This window comes from Lutjanus erythropterus, chromosome 2, assembly GCF_056507025.1.
Source record: "Lutjanus erythropterus isolate fLutEry1 chromosome 2, fLutEry1.hap2, whole genome shotgun sequence".
Classification (NCBI taxonomy): domain Eukaryota; kingdom Metazoa; phylum Chordata; class Actinopteri; order Lutjaniformes; family Lutjanidae; genus Lutjanus; species Lutjanus erythropterus.
The window spans coordinates 33,807,813-33,824,498 of NC_139318.1; positions in this window are offsets into that span (position 1 = coordinate 33,807,813).

Consider the following 16,686-nt stretch of genomic DNA (forward strand, 5'->3'; position numbering starts at 1 on the left):
AATAAGCCCTATCCTTTTTTTTTTTTGCCAAAGGGCTCAAGTTCATGCAAGTTTAAAGTGTTGTAATTTCCTCTGTGAGTGGAGAATTAAAACAGATGAAGTCAGTTCTGCTTGGTTGTGCATCACCACCGTAAATTATTCTGCTAAATATTCTTTCACAGTTTTATTTCCAACAAACACATCAACAGAAGAGAGCTGTCTTGAGGTAGAGCAGTTTGTATCTTCCAGGCAGGCCAGCAGGGTGCAGGGTATTTGTGGGTGAAGTGGATAGTCAGCTGCTGAATGAGTCTCATCAAAATCAAATTATTTTAACCAGAAATCAGTGCCCTGTTGCATAAAATCACTTTGGTAAGGTTTCCCTCAGATTTTCATCTAAAGTTGCCTTAGGTTAGAGGATATCTTTAGGATGCTGTGAAGGAACACCCTTAAATTCTGTTTGCCCTTAAATATTCCTTTATGTGATGCTAGAAGGTCCTTAGTGACCATTTTCCTCTGAAAATTTTAATGGACCCTTAACAGGCCCTTAAAAGTGAAAACCCACTGGGCAATATAAGTGCTAGCTAGAACATAGAACTGCTGTTTAAAGTCTTGGTCTTAACATGTAGGAAAGGGGACAACGAATGAAATGAACACTTCAGTTTCAGGAAATATTTTGCTTAAGGACCAAATTTAAGGTTGAAACTTAAAGCGGTACATTTTGTCCACCAAAAGTGTGGGCTGGTCTGGGCTTGTCTGCTGATATAGAGGTATACCTTACTGAGATCTTTGATTGGTTTCCCAAAAGTCTTCCTCCCTATCATCTAGTTCTAGTACAGCTGTGTACTTTTACTTCCTCACTTAGGTGTGAAACATGATATCAGTTATGAGAAAACAGTAAGAACATCCCCAAAGCCCTCACCCCCCTCTAGTTTCCCCATTTGGTTCTTCAATATGCTTTGATTTCTTTAAACACCTTGGTGAACATATCATACGCAGGTGACAAATGTGTTGAATTCTGATTTTGCTTTAAGGTTGAGGGAAGATAAATTGGGAAAAAGAACAAATTAGATGATATAGTGTGTAATACTGAATTTGCCCTCTATACCTACACGTCTATTTTAATGTTTCTATGCAAGGAACAAATATAGTGAAACATATCTGAGAAAACTGCCTATCCTTGATGCTGCAGAATCTTTCCTTTTTATACACCAGAACAGGTTGCACAGGACACTGGCGCCCATGGCACAGTATACCTGTTTATAGACAGATGTTGTCAGTACTCGATGCCAAGTGAACTCAAGGCTAGAGTGCAGTACTCTAGTGACTCCATGACTCTAAACTACTCAGTGTATGATACAAATCCCTCTGCCCCAGACCAGTCTCCTGATCCATGATGCATCAAGCCTCCTTTCATAGAAAGAGCAAAGAAACCTGTCATACTTGCTCTGCAAGATACTCAACTTGTTGACATTATGGCAGTCCATCCAAACCGCTTAGTTTTGCATTTCCATCGGTTGGAAGCAGCTCTGAAAGGCGCCAGTGGTCTCTGGTTGTCCTGAGAGTGTCCTAAGTATAGTCGGCCTGAAGTTAAGGGCAGAGTCAGAGCAGCGTGTTGACAGACACCAGCGCTCTTCCACCATCCTGGCCCCATATGCACTGACAGCTGTCAACTACCTCGGCCATCACCTGTCTCTCACAGAGACACACACACACACATGCTTTTACATGTGTGCGTGAATGCACACACTGACACACATAATGCTGCCTGTGCACACATGCATGCACACAAGCATACATGATGTGTAAGTGGGAACACACACACACACACACACACACACACACACACAGAGCCACAGAGGAGCCAGCTTTTGGCTCAGGCTCTTAGTCCGGTCTACGCCTCCAGATCCCACTGCACTGCCCTTTTCTTTCTTTCTTTTTTTTTGTTTCATTCACATGCTACCTCTCTTTCTCTTTCCCTCTCTCCTCCTCTCTCTTCCAGCCAAAGCCGGGGATACAGAGCGCCAGCCACCCGTGAGATGAGCGATTTAGTAATTGTGCAGCTGGCAGCCCAGGCATGGGGGCCTGTGCAGCAGTAGTGGACACTGTGGCATGCATGTACACTCTTAGAAATAAAGATGCTGACTTGATCCATAAAGGGTTCTTCAGCTTGTCCCCATAGGAGAACTGGGTTCCTCATCGTTTTACCTAGAACCCAACAAAAAGGGTTTTACCCAGAAGCAACTGTGAAAGACATGGCATAATGGTTCCATCCAGATGCGGGGGGTTTTCACTGTCCAAGGATTTTATCTAGAACACACTCGGTGGGTCCTACTGAGAACCTTTGCATATTTCCAGGGTTTTATCTAGAACATATTCAGGGGGGTCTACTGAGAATCTTTTTGTATTGCAAATATTTTATGTAGAACACACTCATTAGGTTCTGCCAAGAACCTTCTTATAGTCCTAGGCTTTAATGCAGAACATACTTAGAGGGTTCTAGTGAGAACCTTTTTATGTTCTATGGGTTTTATATAGAACACATTCAGGAGGTTCTACTAAGAACCTTTTCATGTTCCAAGGATTTCAACAATCCTTGAAGTGCTTTTTTTTTTTCTCCAAAAAGGGTTTACTGGATAAAAAGAGTTCTTTATGGAACCCTTAGTCTTGGTCACAATAAACGATTGACAAACATTTTCTTCAGATAAAAGTGTTCATCACACATCAGAAGCAAATGGTTCTGGGAAGAACCTCAGACGTTCAGAAAGAAACCATTTGGAAGAGGGTAAGGATGGGAAGATTTTTGATTCTGGTACTGATATCGGTTTCTGAAAAAATACATTTTTTCATGCCAAATGCATTTTACAATGACTCACTTTAAGGGAAGGATGCGATCAAAGACCAGATAGTGAAAAAAAAAAAAAACAACGATCCCCCGCTTTGTCCGTAACATCGTGTTTTTCCTGCAAGAGTCTACAGCGTTTAATGTTAGAAAGCTAATTACCAGCATCATTAGATTTTGGTTGAAGCATGCTTAATGTCTCACTGATGCTGAGGAGATTTAGTCTTCAGATATCGAAATTTGGTATTGAATGACAAAACATTTTTCAGTACTTGATAGTATTGAAGCAACTCAGTTTGTCCTCTTAAAGTATCAAAGTTCTGTACCCGGCCCTACAAATATGATCACAAAGGCTAGTCCAGTGTATTGAAAAGAGAGAAAGACAAAAAGACCAAGACAGACAGGCCGAGACAGAGAGAGACGAGGACAGAATCCAACAGGGGTAGTTTGTGGAAAAGAAATTTAGGAAAAAATTAATGAATGTAAAGAGAAAGCGAGAGAAAAGAGAGTGGGCGCAGGCTCATCTTGGTATGTGGGTGGATGCTTTTGAGTTTTGAAGAGTAGCAGCAGTATTGGCATGGGAGAGAGGGAACATGGGAGGAGGAGAAAGATTGGGGGGGGGGGTGCGGAGATTTGAAGAGAAAGGGAAGGAGGGAGGGGACGGGGGTGGAAAAGCAGCAATTAGTGTAATTAGGAGACCAGCTTTAGCAAGGCACTGACAATATGTCACCTCTCATTATAACCCATAAGCAAACACAGCAGCCTAATGCAAGGCAGCACCCATTCTCTAGACAGTTCCCTGTGTCAATGCAGATTTTGTTCTCTCCAGTCACGCTCGGCTGCATATCATTGACTTGCCAATACAACATGGGGGTTTGGATTCAGAATATAGAGTCCGGTTGGGCAGAGTGAGAGACCCAAACAACAGCGAGGTCCAACTAGCATGCTGCCGGAGTGCTGAATGCTTGGCAGGCAAACAGAAAGGAGTCTGGATCCCTGTTAAACTACAGTGGGATTGATTAATTCAGATGGATGACATGTGTTAGATGTTTGTGCTGAGGTGGTCTGAATGCGGGATGATATGTTGTGGTCAGTTGGATTTGATGCCTGCACAATTATGGCACCAGAACTGCATTGTGCTTTGAAGCCAGGGATGATTTGCATTAACATTTCATTGGGTAAGTTTTAGAGCTGGGATTCAATTCAATACTATAACAACAGTTGGGTACCAATTCAATATGTGATGCGATTCTAGAAGTATTGTGATTTGATTTATTTTGATTTAAAATAAAGTTAAGATTTATTTGCAATTTTTGTTTGCTTTTTTAAAACCAGACCATGAGAAAAAGTTGAATTATACACTTCTTGAGACTGAGAATTCTGACTCAAAACAACAGTCAGGCAGTAGGTAGTATTTCTGGGAACTTATATGAGAAGATAGCTGATTTTATATGTGGAAAATTCACGTCCCTAGCAACTTTTTATCTCATTTCTCTCGGATAACACCGCCTGTCTCCGGCAGTGAGAGCTGGGAGGTCCCACTGTTTACTGAATGTGATTATATGATGTGATTTCAAAATATCACAATCCACGATGGCGTTGAATTTATATGTGGAAAAGTTGCGGCCAGTCAATTATTCATATTGACTCTTTGTCATACCTAACTTAGAAAACAGCACACATTTCCGGCAGTGAGATCTGGGGATGTCCCGCTGTTTGTAACAGCAGAAAAAAAAATCACAGATCTTTCTGATGACAGCTTAAAGTATCTACAACACAAAGCTCGGGACTTTTTCTGTGTTTTAACACGCTGATTTTAAAATGACAGGTGCTCCGGGCCACCATGAGATCTAAAATACTTTTTGAAACTGCGACAATTAGCTGTTCCTGCTGAACAAGCTACAGCCACAAAAAAATAAAAAATAAATAAATAAGATATTTGGCCAAAATAAATAGTGCCCCTGGCTGTATTAGGAACTTTGAATTTGAGTGCTGACCCTTTCATGTTGCTGTAGCTGTGTTAAAGCCAGAGCAATGTGAAGTCAGGAGGAAATATATGCCTGAAATAATGAGCACCAGAGAATTTTTCACAGTGGCCACTCGTGGTAATGCAGCATTTGAGCCATTTGGGTTTTATATTTGTAAAACTTAACTTGAGTCGAGAAAAGCGACATACAAAATCTGTGACGTCACAACAATGTAAAGTCAAGCAGCCGTGCTGGAACTCGTGCATGGGGGCGGGGGGGAAGTGAGTGGCATATCCAGGAAGTAAACCCAGAAGCTAGAAAACTCTTTTTGTTGTTGTGAGCAATTCTCATTGGACTGAATGGGCGCCACTGTTGCATACTGTATCTAGTTCATTATAAAACATCTATGATGAACACATGTTGTTTTATGTTAAGCATGTGAAGTAAAATGGACACTAATGCTAACAAAGTGTTATCGCATTGCTAATTTCTATTAATCCCATTATGTGTTATCTTTTAAGTATCACAATACTTGAGAGAATTGATTTATTTATTTTACTCATATAATAAATCAATAATGTTACTTTATCTGTGTCTATTTTAAAACAAATGCTGACATTATGTATAAAAGATGACAGTATAAAAGATGACTCTGAAGTTGCATTTAATAAGCAAAATCACGATGCCAGTGCAGCTTATGAATAGCAAAGACGAGTATGAACAGAATGCCGATGGCTTTGTCATTATGAGATGTTTCTCTGAGTAACAGGCTCATCATTTGTCCCTGTTTCTGAATATTTACACAACTTCCACAAACCAATACACTTGTTATCATGGCAACCACACTGTACTCCAAACCAAAATGTTGTTGTTTTTTTTGTGTCCTTTCATTTTGTACATTTTGTCAGACTGGCGGCAAACGGTCCATTAAAACTTTACCATTGCTACATAAACACTTTACAGAAACGGGCATGTTTTCTGTTGTGCCTCTGGTTCTCTTTTTTTTTTTTTTTCACCCCTCCGTGACATGGCACGGGGCCGCTGAGCCAAGTGACTGTGACAAATTGGGATTGGAAATGACAAAATAGGCTATTTAATAAGCATGGCGGAGGGGATTGGACTCTGGTGTCGGGTTCACTCGAATAAGCAGACTGTCTGAACTCCTCCTGGGCCCGGCTTTGATGGCAGCTTTCATCCATCTGATGGGGAGATTCTGGCAATGGAAGATGGAGCCGGGTCTGTCTCGCTATCTGCAGTGTGTGTGTATGTGTGTGTGTGTGTGTGTGTGTGTGTGTGTTAAGCTGTGCATCCCTGTGAGTGTGCACAGAGACGGTTTTGAGTAAATGCAAAATCAGTGCACACATCAATCCGAGGGGGAGATATACTGGGGTGAGCGAGTGGGCCGGGGGGGGGAGTAAATGTGGCCATGTGTTAACCTCAGGCTATTAACTTCCAAATATAAACTCCTTCCCTGAGATAGTAATCACTTGTGTCCATTTTTGTCACTGCAGCCCCTGAAATGAGAAGGTGTTATTAGAGAGAGATGCAGATGATATTCCCTAATGAGCCCAGCCTCAGCTGAGCTGTCACATTGTATGTTTGGGTATGTGAGTGTGCACAGATAAATGTTACTCGAGTTTCATCTAGAACCCTCCCAGGGTGTTCATCTGAGAACTCTTTTATATGCCGAGGGCCTCATCTAGAACCCACCCAGGGTGTTCTTCCAAGAACTCTTATATTCCAAGGGTTTCATCTAGAATCAATCCAGGTTGTTCTATCGAGAACTCTTTTATATTCCGAGGGTTTCATCTAGAACTGATGCAGGTGGTTCTACAAGAACCCTTTAGTTTTCCAAGGATTTAATGTAGAACCCATCCAGGGTATTCTATCAAGAACTTTTTATTTCATTTCATATGGGTTTAGCCATCTTGTATCTTGAGGGATCTATGAAGAACCTATTTATATTCTACAGGTGAGGCCAAAATAAATGAATTCCATAGATAGTATATCATCCATCATTTTAATCATGTAACTGAAAAATAATAATTAAATTTTAAAATATGTTAAAATGACCATTATTCACATTGAAAAAACATCACACTTGTGCTTTAAATAATCATTGAAAAACTCTTTCATCCAACAAGGGTTCTCTGGATGAAAAGGGTTCTCCATGGAACCCATAGTCTCACAAAGAGCCCTGGATGAACCCTTTCTTTACAAAAGGGTTCTTAAGTGAGCAGAACTTTAGCCCTTCAGGAAGAACCCCTACTTCTAAGAGTGTAGAATCTGTAAGAATAGGCAGAAAACATGAAATTAAAATGTGCATCATTAATTTGAAACTGATAGAACACAATACTGACCAGGACAGAACTGAAAAAGATAAAGAACTGAATGGAGCAATAGATAAAAAAAAGAAAAACAGAACAAACAGATAACCCCACAAAAGGGAGCGATGCTGAGACTGTTAAGCAGACAAAAAAGGCAATAAAAGAACAAATAAAAGTGGTGACAGTGGAGTCTAAAGGAGAAATGAGTGAGAAAGATGATGTAGATGGGCAGACAGCGTAAGGGATGATAGAAAACATGTAACGGCAGGGTGACGGAGAAAAAGACAGAGTACGAAAGAAGACACAACAAAACAAAGTGATTGAGAGAAAGAAGAGAGTGGAAAGCTGAAAAGCTGAAAAGCAATAGATTTTAGAACTTGTTGACAGTGAGTTAGACACAGAGATGGAGAGAGACAAAGACAGAGAAGACAAAGATGTGCAAAGAATAAAGAATAAGATGGTGAAGGAAGGTAAAAAAATAAAGAGTGGTAGGATGGTGGATGGAGGAACGGGAAAAGTGTACGTGCTGTACATGCTTGCATACATTAACAAAATCAAATGTCTATACTCGAGTTCGCACACCAAAAAATTTTAGTGTCTGTGTCTTTGCCTGCATTGAGTTTTTTGATTATCCCGGCCGCCGAGGAAGGAAAAAGTATGAGCCCAGTAGGAGAACACTGTATTTCTGACCGGCTCCAACACACACTAATGTGTGTGAAAACATGAATTATGAATTAAAGCATGACATTTTCTGCTAATGCGCAAATTCAGTCCTATGAGGAATTTTATATTTCCCTGCCTCCAAACATTGCATGGTTCAAAATTTGGTTTTAGGCTATAACTCACAGCTGCACTGCACTCCTCGACCAATCCAGCCACGCTGTTAGAGACTCTCATGTTTGAACTCTTCCTCTGATGGGCAGAGGTGACCACAGACTCAGTGTTTTTGTTGCAATACTCATGATGAAGGAATTGCTAAAAGTCTAGACCCGTTTGCTTGCTGGTGAGACACTTGGAGATGCAACATCACTGTTTACAGTGTTGAGACCTTGAACCATACCAACAGTACTTTTTTTTCTTTTCTTCAGCAGTAAATAGATATAATGGACAGTATGGACACGTTCACCTCCCTTTCTCACTTGTGTGAACCCTTCTGATAGCACATGTTGTGAGCTCTGATTGTTACTATCATAGCATCCAATTTTTAATGAAATCAATGGGTATGAAGATCAGTTGTGCCTAAGACTTTAGAGTAAAGACCTATCACAACTTAGATCTTAAGTTAAGACAAGGGGAGTCAAAGATAGGATTTTTCCCAATTTGGTATTACAGAAGCAACAGGAAATTTTAAATGCTCAGTCCAATTACTTATTGCTCATCAACTTTTATGTCTGTTACCTACAGCAACCAACATTACTTTTGTCAGCCCGCCGAACTAAACAACTGTGTCACTGTTACTGAAACACCGAAAAACACACCGAAACGGAACAAAGTCGATTATGGGCAGTTAACTTCAAGACAGATGAATTGGAGGTGTTTGTAACATCTGTAGAGAAATACAGAGATGTTCTTGTTGGGAACAACAATGCTAACTAGGGAGATGAAAGAAAGAGAGTGAGCTATGATAGCAGACACACTCTTCATTGGATTAAACAAGTTAGCTAACCCTAAGTGAAGGTTAGGACAGTTTAATGGTCATCCTAAAGTTTAGCAGAGTTCATTTAACATTTTGGGAATTCATGATTCTTGTGTAATACACTTTTCACACCTATCTGGAGTTAAGATAGGTACATTAACTTAAGAACTGTTCATCTGTAAGGACTGTTTTTTTTTTTCCTAAATCTCATCTTCACCCTAATTAAAATGGTTACCAAACAGAGACAGTGATTGCAAGTTAGGAAGTTCCTCTAATTGGCTTACGGCTGCAGATGTACAATTTCCCTTTAATTTCTAAGGAGAGGTGTATGTTAGAGGAAAAACAAATAATCTACAGCCACAGTGACTTTCAGCTAAGTGCTAATGTCAGCATGATATAATGCCTAGAATGATGTTTAGCATGTATAATGTTATTTACCATTACCACATCTTAATTTTGTGTGTTACCATGCTAAGATTTGTTAATTAGCATTAAATACAAAGTAGGCTCAAATTTTGACCTGATGATGGGGGTAAATCCTGCCCCTTTTTGCTCTGTGCTCCAGTAACAGTTGAGCAAGCTTGGTACTTGTTGGAACTTAAGTGTATTTTCTCCTTTTTCTGTTTCCAGTACTTATATATGCTATGTGCTAGGCGAAAAGAAAAATAATCACAGTTTACCAGATGTAACTAGCTAGCTAACAGTTTATGTAGATTAGCTAGCTAGTTAGGTAGTGTTTTGCAAAAAATGTATCTGCGTTTAATCTGCTTTTTATTTAAGCTGCTTTTACAGGTGTCCCAGCTTCATCTTTTAACCATCTTAAAAATTTGGTTGTCTTTCTAACTTAGGTGAGCCGAGCATATAGCTGTCTAAGTGCGGGAAACGGGACAGGAGGAAGCTGACTGAGGTTCTGCGAGGTACCAATTTGCTCAGCTGTTATTGGAGCACAGAGTAAAAAGGGGTGGGACTAAGGACAGCCCAATTACATTTCATCCTGAGGGTAGCATGAATGAGTGTACCATATTTAATGGTAATCCATCCAACCATTATGGATATATTTTACAAACAACAATAAATGTTAACCTGCTGGTGGCACAAAATGAAAAGTCATCAGGTTCCATCCTCTCAAGTCCTTGAATCTGAACCAAATTTCATGGCCCGCCAGCCAATAATTGCTAAGATACTTCAGTCGGGTCTGTTGCATTTTATAGATAAGCCCTGCAAGGCACTGATTGAAGTTTCTTTGTAAATTCACCAATACCTCAGTAACATGGGGGGGGGGGGAACAAACAAATAGTGCTCTCTACTCATTTGTTGCCAGTACATCAGAGACGTGATGAGGTGTTGTCATCTACCTGCTTTGCCAGCTTTTGTCACAGCCATGGAGTCTGTGTTTGCAATAATTGTCAGAGCCTTTATGAGCCAGCTTGATCTACTTCACTCTGACATCACTGACAAATAGTACAAATCATTGCAGAGACTGATTCATCATTTTCAAAGATAAAAGGTGTTTCTGTGGGGATAAAAAAAAAAAGAATCAGCCTTGTGTTTTTCACTCAGTAATTCACAGTACTCATATGCACTCCACTCAACTCTCTGAAGTGGCATCTAATCTGATTGGTCAGGGAAGGCACAATAGAGAGGAGAGTGGGCTAATGGCAGAGCAGAGAGGCAAAGATAACAAGCTTATCACAGTGTGGAAAAAAAAAGTGAAAACTTGTTTTGGAGACAAACTCAAAAAAACTCAAATCAGCTGGAATGTCAGCCTCATTCTGGCAACAAGTAATCTTTAATATTGAACACTGTAATAGATGCAGGAAATTATAGTAATGAATAAAACCTTTTCCATTTATTTCTCTTCCAGTTGTTCAGATATTTTATATTGTGTGAGTTGCATGCTGTAATTTTCTATCTTTATTCATTTAATACATAATTTCTTATTTCTTTAAATATAAGCCTCACAGAATGGAGGCAATTTTCCCATAATGGAAGATATTTTCATGTGTTCTCCCATTCCTCTTCGATCTCGTACTGTCCCCTGTTTGCTTTAGCTGCCTCGCTCAGCTCTGTCTTTAAGCTGCCTCTCCCCCCTCTCTTTCAAGGACACAGTCGCTATAAACAATGTGCAAGAACCAGTGTGAAGCTTCATTTGTAAAGCTACATTAACTTCACCTAACCATAATCAACAATTAGCCTATCACATCTAAACAGAATCAACAGTTAAGTCATTACAGTATGAAGCAACAAGCTCCAAGCTGTGCAATTTAATGTGATGAAACCAGTAATCAACAGTATGTAAACAATGACAGTGTCCTCACATTTGCTGTATATGCATTCGAGGATTACATGTAGAAAACACAGTGACTGCCATCTGATGCACTCTGCGCTAATTAAGTTATTAATGTAACCGAGGAACACAACAGGTCAACATCTTAAACCATGCATAAAATGCTGAGTAAGTCTGATGATGACGATGATGAAGAACAATCATGTTAACTACTCAATTTACTGTAATTAAGTCATTGTTTGGGTACTTGTGCTTTTATGATAATTTCTTCAAGTCTGTGATTTTACCGGTACGTAATTATGCATTACACCATGTAATCTACTTCACTACTTTTAAAATCATAATTAATAACTAAGTACAATTTGGATTAATATCCAAACCTTTCATCTGCGTTTTTTCTTGCCAGTAAGGCAATCTGATCGCAGACGGGCTCATGACAACCATGACATACGTACAGAATAAACCCCGAAACGCTGCAGCAGTCACAGGTTTGGAGAGGTGAGCGTCACCACTGAGCAGAACAGAGCAGGAGTGGTGAGTCATTTAGACTGAAGATTTGGAGAAACAGAAACCCCTTTCACTTGAATGCATTAACGTTAAAAACTAACTCATACTCTGAGTAGTTTCAGTAGAATATACTTTTACTTAAGTATTTTTAACACCAGTTGTTTTACTTGTAATTGAGTGATATTTAAGTAATATAACAGTGCTTTGACTTGAGTAAAGATTTCCATTACTCTTTCTACCACTGCATACATCGCTGTGTGCTGAACAGGAGCTTGGCAGACTCTCTCACAATAATAATGACAGCCAAATACCATTATAGCATAAAAGCTAGGCGCATGCACATGTCATGAGTGCACAGAAATGCGTCCTCACTTGGGAGCATTTCTGCATATACAAATGAGTGAGCTTGAGCCTCCGTTTGCACTGTGGCAGATGTCTCCCCTCCTGTCCTCATCTCTCATTAGATAACAGCAAACTATATAAGTTTGAGGAAAGTGCGATAGCGTTGTGCCGCAGGGCCCGAGTTAACCTGCGGGATTTGGTTGATCTCACTAGGAAATAACACAGGTTTAGATGGACGGGTCAAGTGACAATGCAGCGTTCCCTCTAAATTATTAATAACTTGCAGAAACAATGCCTAGAAAGCCCGCTTCTTCCCCCTAGTCCATCTCAAACACACACACAGTGGCTAGAGCAGTGCTGCGCATTTTAGACAACCATATCCAGTCAGCGCGCTTTCGGCTCAGCTGGCCTGTGGTCAAAGTGCGTCGAAAAATTAAAAAGCCCTGACCCGTTGTCCCTCCCCTTGCTGAAGCTTGACTTGCATGTCAATAGTCAAATTCATTGTAACACATACACACACACGCACACAGTTCTACATAGAGTGCTTGTGCGCCTTTGAATGTTTGTGCATGTGCGAGAGCGTGTTTCTGAGAGACAGAGAGGGCTGTCTGCTGGCCATTGGCCCCATGCCTATCAGTTCGCAGTGATCAGTCTTGCCTGGCTGTCGTCTGTCCACTGCCAGCTGTCAAAGGGCCTGCTCTGGGCATGCCCACTGATGAGAGGCTGCAGCCATGCTCTAGAATCAATCCAGCACTCTAATAGGTCACGTATGGCTGCACAGTGCTTGCCAATAGCTTTGGATTGGAGAATGAGTAGAGGAGGGAGTGGAAAGATGTGGAGGAAAGAGAGAGATACACAAGGAAAGACAAATATGTCAGAGATTTTTTTTTTTTATCATCAACAACATTTTTTTTTCTGGCCATTGCTATAAAAGAAAGAGCAGTAATTGACTTGCCACTAATTTGCCTCTGCTGGTGAAGGTTTCTAACTCTGCTGTAGTGATGGCTACGTTTAAGTGAAACCAGGGTACACTAACATAAATCTCTGTTTCTCTTTCTCTGTCTGCTCCTCTAACTCATTAGAGTTTCCTACTTTTAGACCTAATTATGAGTAAATGTGTACACACTTAATGAAATTCCCCTAAGTGGGAAGGCAGAACAGAAGGAGATTCATTGGAGGAGTGTGGATTTTGTCTTTAGATACCAAGCAGTTGGTGCTCAGCAAATGTTGCAGTTTGCAAAGCAACTTCTGGGCCGCTGGTGCACGCAGAAAAATATTTGATACAAATGCACTCTAATTAAACATATTCAAACTGCCTGCCGCACTGTTAAGTCATCTACTGTAAGGGAACAGGGAAAATGTAGATAGGCGAAAACGAATTAATTCTATCCTCCCAATGCTGTTTGCCTTTGAGGCACAGAGAAATAAACTGTATGTTTTTATTTCTTTGAAGTTATCACTCCACAGCTCAAACATATCTAATTGGAAACTTGAAAAGAAATATTTTTGATCAATTTAAGTCAGGCGAGGAACTTAAGATGAGTTTTCTTTCTTTTTTGATTGACTGTCATTCAAACTGCAACAACAGATGTACTCCTTTTTATCTCAAAAAGGTGTCTGTGATTAATTTTTCATATGAAAATATAAACTTTTAATTAGATCTTGTGTTGTATTTGACTCCTACATGATGTTATGAAGCACTCCGCTTAAGCTACAACTCCTCAGAACTGTCTATTCTGATCTGTTGTGGAGTAAATAGAGCTTTGGTGCAAAATCTAATGGCTCCCAAGAAGTGTTGAATTGTCTGGATATAATTTGCAGCAATAATAAAAATAACAATGTGTGTGTTTCTTGATCCGCATCCACAACCTCTAGGCAGATCACCAGGCACCTGCTGGTTTATTGTCAAAGTGCAGACCTGAAATAGCATGGAGTTAAAAAACCATGAGCGGCTGCATTGGTGTGGGCATGTTGCTAGAGGTAGCGGTGGGAAAATAAAATAAAATCCAGTAAGTCCTGTTTGACGACCTCTCAGAGTCTGCACAACAGTTTGTTTGGACTATACAAGACTAAAAAGACTATACAAAGTTATCAAGGCAGCAATTGTTTTACTAATCCATCTTGATGATTGCAAGAGACTGGCAGAATTATCACAATGCTACACCATTCATACACAAGGAGTCTACCTGAAATTAGCATATTTGATTGGCTACTGCAGAGTCTTGTCTGATGATACTGCATTGTGGGATAAGTCCTCTAACTCTCTGAGCTTGGATGGCAGTTGAAGAACATGCAGAAATGGTCTTGTGCCTCCATCAGTAACAGTTCCACTAAAGAAGAGGTAGCCCTCCTCTTGCTGATGGAGGATCACAGGGAGAGCATAGACTGTTTGCGAGGAGCCATTGTGAAGCTCTCAGTGTGGTGGCTCTGGCCCATGGATCTACTATTATGAACTAGATACCAGACCCAAAGCTGGGGCCCAATCTGTCCAATGAGAATCGCTCGCCTGTAGCCCTGCCTGTGAGTTCCCGCTTGGTCCATAGACTTTTTTTAATGACATCATTGCTTTTTTTCAGCTCCAGGAAAGTTTTACAAATATAAAACCTCCATGGATAAAAAATTAACAATAGACTAAGTCATAATGTTTGCAGTTGGAGGTGTCCTGCCAACAGTTTTACAGACGTTTCTTTTGAAATGGCGGTTTTATGGGAAAAATGCTTTTTGGGAATTTGAAAAATGTGAAAAATGTAAGCAAGGCTGAGGACGCCCTATCTAGTTCTATTTAGGGTTGTCCTTAAACTGATAGCAGTATTGGAAAACACCACCAATACTAATAGTGAAATGCTTCATTGGTGAGTATGCAAGTCTGTGTACCACATAACCTCTTAGCCCAGAAACGGGGCCCTGCTACGTTCCATTTTGCGTTATTGTAGCTAACTCATTGTAAGCAGAAGGTTTCTGGGGTCTGAGACAAGACGAGCATTAATCCAGTGGATTGATTGTTTACCAAAGATTCTTTGGGAGTTGCCGATATTTTAGCAGAACTAAGGCCAACACTGCAAACTTGACTGACTAACTTACTGCCTTGTTGTGACTGCAACCAGCTGTAACTCACAGCAACCACGCCCTCAATCTTGCAGAACTTTTAGCCTTATTAGAATTTAAACGGTGAGTGACAGTGCACAGTGAGTAAACTTATAATGAACAAGGAAATAAGCTATAGAGACCCAAACCTTTTTCTTTGACCAGGCGGGAAACATGTTTATTTCTGCTGTACAGTTGGGCATTCTAAAAAGGGGGTCTATGGGGAATGACTCGCTTTTGGAACCAGCTTCAAGTGGCCCCTCAAGGAGCTGTAGTTTTTGGCTCTTCCTTCCACTTCCACTTTGGCTTAGTTTTTCAGTGCTGGAGGTTGTCACTTTAGGAAGAGACGCGTGCTCTGGCATTGTCTCTCCTTGTACCTGAGCAGATGGTGAAACATGACATTGTTCATATCTGCGAGAGATTACCAACTCCAGGGCTGGTAATGCAGCAAACAGATAAGCAGTGATATGACAGCAGGATTGTGTGTTTTCAGCCAGACAGTCAGCCACCACCTTGGCTCACAGTGACTCTGGGACTGGAGACACAGAAATGTTGGAACTTACTCTTTAACATCACAATAGGGGAGGCATGGCTGCAGAGGGACACAGTTCTGCCTCAGCAGAGAACGATAACAGTGTGTCATCTCCTCTGCCAGGCAGCATGGATTGGCCATCATCCTCTGCAGGGGCAAGTGGTGGATCTTAGAGAGGGGCACAGGGCAGAGTCAGAAGAGCCCAGTCACATTCTGTCTCACTGCTGTCAGAGCAAAGCTCCATCTGAGGAGAATGCTGGAAAATAGGCCTATCACTGCCAACAAGAACTCTCCTACTGCAGGCAGCAGCATGCTCAGTGCCGAGGCACACAGTGCACCACTGGTGTTGGTCTGCTATGCCAATCAGTCCAGGGCACAAAGGTGAGAGTCTAACAGTGTCAAGAGACAAAGTTATCCTTGACTGTTGAATTGTCTTTGTGGAGCTCACCATTGTTATGTCTGGTCCTAAGAGAGAGTGTATAGTGAGTGAGGTCAGAGTAGGTGTTTGCTGCCTCCAGGGGGTGTTAGCGGGGTCATCGTTGATTGACTGACCATGGATGCACACATTTCCTTTAATGGTTCCTGTGGTCTGGGGTGGTCATAACATGGTTACAGGGTCCTGTTACTGTAATAGAATACATCTTTGTGACATTCAACCAATGACAAAGATGCTACAAAGCTTTCGCAGCAGTGAAAGAGAAGAAGTCATTTTTTGTTTTGCTTTTGGGAGTCCTACATAACCTGTGGAAACGAGTTGCATACCGTTTTTCCAGTGGAAAAAAAAAATGCTAATGTTATGCAATTAGGGTGTCACGTTGTGCTAGAAGATGGCATTTGAAAGATGTAGGTGGTCTAAATAAAAGATGGTGCTAAAAAAGATGTTATCAAACTGTATCATGGGACTGTAGGAGCCAGTGTTTGAGGAGCTTCACCCATATTTGAGACTAAAAGTCAAGATATTACAGCCTCTTCTTTAATTTCTTTTTTTGTTTTTAGCAATGCTAGTAGTCTGGCAAGACTATTGAATGAGTTGCAATGAGTTGGTGAAAACATTCATGGTTCCTAGAACATGAAGTCCACTGACTCGAGTGATCATCTGACTTTAGGGTTACCATGAAGTGCACATTATTATTATCTATTTACAGTATCTCAACAACTATGGATGGAATGGCATGAAATATGGCAC